The sequence below is a fragment of the Pan paniscus genome, chromosome 10, assembly GCF_029289425.2.
Source record: "Pan paniscus chromosome 10, NHGRI_mPanPan1-v2.0_pri, whole genome shotgun sequence".
In the NCBI taxonomy this organism is placed as follows: domain Eukaryota; kingdom Metazoa; phylum Chordata; class Mammalia; order Primates; family Hominidae; genus Pan; species Pan paniscus.
This window is the reverse complement of record NC_073259.2, coordinates 100,975,503-100,980,834: the sequence shown is the minus strand read 5'-3', so window position 1 is coordinate 100,980,834 and position 5,332 is coordinate 100,975,503. Positions and strand designations below refer to the sequence as shown.

Sequence of the window (5,332 nt, the reverse complement as noted above, 5' to 3'; positions counted from 1 at the left end):
TTTTAAAAAAGTTTTTTTTTTTGAGACAGAGTCTCGCTCTGTCGCCCAGTCTGGAGTGCAGTGGTGCGATCTCAGCTCACTACAAGCTCCGCCTCCCGGGTTCACGCTATTCTCCTGCCTCAGCCTCCCGAGTAGCTGGAACTTCAAGCACACGCCGCCACACCCGGCTAATTTTTTGTACTTTTTTTTTTTTAGTAGAGATGGGGTTTCACCGTGTGAACCAGGATGGTCTCAATCTCCTGACCTTGTGATCTGCCCACCTCGGCCTCCCAAAGTGCTGGGATTACCGGCGTGAGCCACCAAGCCTAGACTAAAAAAAATTTTTTTTAATTTTAATTAATGAATTTATTTATTTTGGAACGCTTCACGAATTTGCATGTCATCCTTGAGCAGGGGCCATGCTAATCTTCTCTGTATCGTTCCAATTTTGGTATATGTGCTGCTGACGCAAGCAAAAAACAGACTTAAGAGAATATGTAAAATATGTAATGTCTGCACTGTGTTTGAATTTTTATTTGAACAGCCATAAAAATACTCTTGAGACAATCAAGAAAAGTTAAACTTGGACTGGATGTTAAATATGATTCTTTGGAGGCATGACAATGTTATTGTTGTTTCTTTTTTCAAGTTCTTAGGCATTAGGGAAGCATACTGAAATATTTACACGTAGAGAAATTTCATGACTGGGATTTGTTTTAAAATACTCCATGATAAAAGAAAAAAATGTGAGAATTTAGGGGGTAAGGGAAGATTCATAAAAAAAGAATGGCAGGGTGTAAATAATTATTGAAGCTGGGCAATAGGTACATATGGCTTTGTTACATTTTTCTTTCTATTTTCACATGTGAAATTTTCCATAATAAAAGGTTTAAAGGCCAGGAACCATGGCTCATGCCTGTAATCCCAGAAATTTGGGAGGCTGAGGTGGACAGATTGCTGGAACTCAAGAGTTTCAAGACCAGCCTGGGCAACATGGTGAAACCCCATCTCTACAAAAAATACAAAAATTAGACAGGTGTGGTGGCACATGCCTGTAGTCCCAACTACTTGGGAGGTTGAGGTGGCAGGATTTCTTGAGCCCAGGAGGGTGAGGCTGCAGAGAGCCGTGATCACAGCACTGTACTCCAGCCTGGGCAAGAGAGTAAGACTCTGTCTAGATATCAGATACCTTGATTTTATTTTTTTAAGGTGTGAATGTAATATGGCATAATGAAGTTAACCTCAGTTTTGAATACTGGCTACATCTTTTATCAGCTATATGACTTAGGAAAGTCACTTAACCCTTACAACCTCCATTTTCCCTATTGCCAAATAAGAATTATGATTCCTCTTGGCCGGGCGTGGTCGCTCATGCCTGTAATCCCAGCACTTTGGGAGGCCGAGGTGGGCGGATCGCTTCAGATCAGGAGTTTGAGAGCAGACTGGCCAACATGGTGAAACCCCATTTCTACTAAAAATACAAAATTAGCTGGGCATGGTGGTGCATGCCTGTAATCCCAGCTACTCAGGAGGCTGAAGCAGGAGAATGACTTGAACCCGGGAGCAGAGGTTGCAGTGAGCCAGATGGTGCCACTGCACTCCAGCCTGGGTGACAGAGTAAAACTGTGTTTCAAATAATAATAATAATAATTCCTCTTGTTGCAATAAAGATTTAATGAAGCAGGGCGTGGTGACTCACATCTGTAATCCCAACACTTTGAGAGGCTGAGGTGGGCAAATCATTTGAGGTCAGGAGTTCAAGATCAGCTTGGCCAACATGGTGAAGCCCCATCTCTGCTAAAAATACAAAACTTAGGCAGTGTGGTGACACATGCCTGTAATCCCAGCTACTTGAGAGGCTGAGGCAGGAGAATCTCTTGAACCTAGCAGGCGGAAATTGCAGCAAGCTGAGATTGCACCACTGCATTCCAGCCTAGGCGACAGAGATTCTGTCTCAAAGAAAAAGATTTAATGAAATAGTGTGTGTAAAAGGTTTCGCAAAGCACCTGGCAGAGTAAACATAAGTATTAGCCTAATCAGATTTAATTTTCATTTCTCACTATGTTCTCATTTAGTTTCTTTGTTTTTTGAGATGGAGTCTTGCTCTATTGCCCAAGTTGGAGTGCATTGGCATGATCTCGGCTCACTGTAGACTTCCCCTCCTGGGTTCAAGTTATTCTGCTGCCTCAGCCTCCCGAGTAGCTGGGATTACAGGTACCAGCCACCATGCCCTGCTAATTTTTATTTTTAATAGAGACAGGGTTTCTCCATGTTGGCCAGGCTGGTCTTGAACTCCTGGCCTCAGGTGATCCTCCTGCCGCAGCTGCCCAAAGTGCTGGAATTCCCTTCCCTTCCGTTCCGTTCCCTTCCTTTCCCTTCCCTTCCCTTCCCTTCCCTTCCCTCCCCTCCCCTCCCCTCCCATCCTATTGCTTTCTCCCTCCCTCCCTCCCTTCCTCCCTCTTCTCTCCCTCTCTTCCTCCCTCCCTTCCTTCCTTCTTCCTTCCTTCCTCCTTCCTTCCTTCCTGGCTCTTGTTGCCCAGACTGGAGTGCAATGATGCAATCTTGGCTCACCACAACCTCCGCCACCTGGGTTCAAGCAATTCTCATGCCTCGGCCTCCCGAGTGGCTGGGATTATAGGTATGGGCCACCACGCCTGGCTAATTTTGTGTTTTTAGTAGAGACGGGGTTTCTCTATGTTGGTCAGGCTGGTCTTGAATGCCTGACCTCAGGTGATTCCCCCTGCCTTGGCCTCCCAAAGTGCTGGGATTATAGGCGTGAGCCGACGCACCTGGCCAAGATTATTGTCTATGTGGGACTACTAGTTGTTTTCCCGTACCTATTCTTCTTTTCTTTCTTGGCAATAGGGTTTTAGTTGGCTACATGCCTGCCTAGCTAAAGACTACATTTCCCAGCTTCCTTAGAAGCTAAATGTGGAAATGTTTTGACCCATGGTATATGCACAGAAGTAATATGTGACATGTCCAGGTTTTGCCCTAAAGAGAACTGGACTTGTGCTCCTCAAGCCTACTTAAGCTCTTCCCATGGCTGAGTGGAGGCTAGAACTGGAACAGCCACCTTGTGTTGGACCAATGGTAGAAGTAGGGCTGCCAGATTTAGCAACTAAAAATACAGAACACCCAGTTACATTTGAATTTCATATAAACAAGGAATACTTTAAGAAAAAAAAATGTATGTCCCATGTCATATTTGAACATAGTGAGGTCCAATATATTGTTAAGTGAGAATAGAACAAGGAGCAGAATTATGTGTATAAACTGGTTAATGATTTATAGGCTAGGTTATGTTTAGGAAAAGAAATCTAGTTTATGTTTAAATATGACCATTCTGGCTGTGATATAAACAATGACTTTTTTATTTTTATTTTTGAGCCAGGGTCTTGCTTTGTTGCCCAGGCTGGAGAGCAATGGTGTGATCATGGCTCACTGCAGCCTTGACCTCCTGGGAGTGATCCTCCTACTTCTTCAGCCAGCGTCTACCACCACACCTGGCTAATCCCTTCCCTTCCCTTCTCTTCCCTTCCCTGCCCTGCCCTTCCCTTCCCTCCCCTGCCCTCCCCTCCCCTGCCCTCCTATTGCTTTCTCTCTCCCTCCCTCTCTTCCTCCCTCCCTTCCTTCCTCCCTTCCTTCCTCCTTCCTCCTTCCTTCCTTCCTCCCTCCCTCTCTCCCTCTTTCCTTCCTTCCTTTCTTCCTTCCTTTTTCTCTTTCTTTCTTTTTCTCTTCTCTTTCCTTTTCTTTTCTTTTCTTTCTTACAGTGTCTCACTTTGTTGCCAGGCTGGTTTTGAACTCCTGGGCTCAAATAATCCTCCCTCCTTGGCCTCCCAAAGTGCTTGGATTACAGGCATGAGCCAGTGCACCCAGCCAAACAATCATTTAGAGAGGAAGATTCTATAGTCATCTAGGCAAAAGATAATGGTCAAGTCGGCCAGAATGGGAAACTAAAAATGAAGAATAGGCCAGAAAAATGAAGAATGGCTCATGTCTGTAATCTGAGCATTTTGGGAGGCTAAGGCAGGAGGATTGCTTGAGCCCAGGAGTTAGAGACCAGCTTGGGCAACATGGCAAAACTCTGTCTCTACAAAAAATACAGTAATTAGCTGGGTTTGGTGATACCTGCCTGTAGTCCCAGCTACTCAGGAGGCTGAGATGGGAGGATCACCTGAGATGGGAAGATGGAGGCTGTGGTGAGCTGTGATCTTGCCACTGCACTCCAGCCTGGGTGACCAGAGTGAGACTCTGTCTCAAATAATAAAAAATAAGAGTTGGGCGTGGTAGCTCATGCCTGTAATCACAGCACTTTTGGGGCTGAGGTGGGTGGATCACTTGAGGTCAGGAGTTCGAGACCAGCCTGGCCAACATGGTGAAACCCCGTCTCTACTAAAAATACAAAAAATTAGCTGGGCATGGTGGTGAGCACCTGTAATCCCAGCTATGCGGGAGGCAGGAGAATCGCTTGAACCTGGGAGGCAGAGGTTGCAGTGAGCCGAGATCACACCATTGCACTCCAGCCTGGACAACAAGAGTGAAACTCTGACTCAAAAAGAAAATAATAATAATAATAATTTTTAAAAGACAGAGGGAAAAGGTAAATAATGATAAACAGAAATTAAAAGAAGAGAATATAATGAACGAATTTAGGAGAAATCACAATTATCATAAAAATTAAATTAGTATTTAAAAATTTTCTCATACATACAAAGAAAACCCACCAGGGCCAGATAATTTTACAGGTAATAATCTACCACCCTAGCTTGCTTGCTTTCTTCCACCGATGTGGACCTTGACATGTTTCTTGACTTTTTAGTAATTGCCATTCTGACTGGTGTGAGGTGGTATCTCATTGTGGTTTTGATTTGCATTTATCTAACCACCAGTGATGTTGAGCTTTTTTTCTGTATGTTTGTTGGCTCCATGAATGTCTTCTTTTGAGAAGTGTCTGTTCATGTCCTTTGCCCACTTCTTAATGGGGTTGTTTTTTTTCTTGTAAATTTGTTTAAGTTCTTTGTAGACTCTGGATATTAGGCCTTTGTCAGATGGATGGAATGCAAAAATTTTCTCCTATTCTGTAGATTGTCAATACCAAACTGGACCTGCACAAATCAACCTTACTCCATTAGTTTCTCCTCCCATATATTTACCTTCCCACCATTTGCCCTTGGAAACCTAAAACACTTTTCTGTTGCCTTGTTCCATCTCCACAATTTATCATTCTTTGTTTAAAGTGGTACTTAAGCTCTTAGGCCTATCTGCTTTACTGAGTCTTCACTTCATTTTTTAGAAAAGCCCCTGTGGGCTGGGCATGGTGGCTCATGCCTGTCATCCCAGAACTTTGGGA

The 5,332-nt window shown here is 44.1% G+C and overlaps 1 non-coding gene across 1 annotated transcript; it reads right to left on the bottom strand.

The window, feature by feature from the left end:
• Positions 1–348: 348 nt before the first annotated feature.
• Positions 349–455, bottom strand: LOC112436716 (U6 spliceosomal RNA). Its single transcript, XR_003025422.1, has one exon. It is a non-coding gene; the product is annotated as a U6 spliceosomal RNA (small nuclear RNA).
• Between the last annotated feature and the right edge of the window lie 4,877 nt (positions 456–5,332).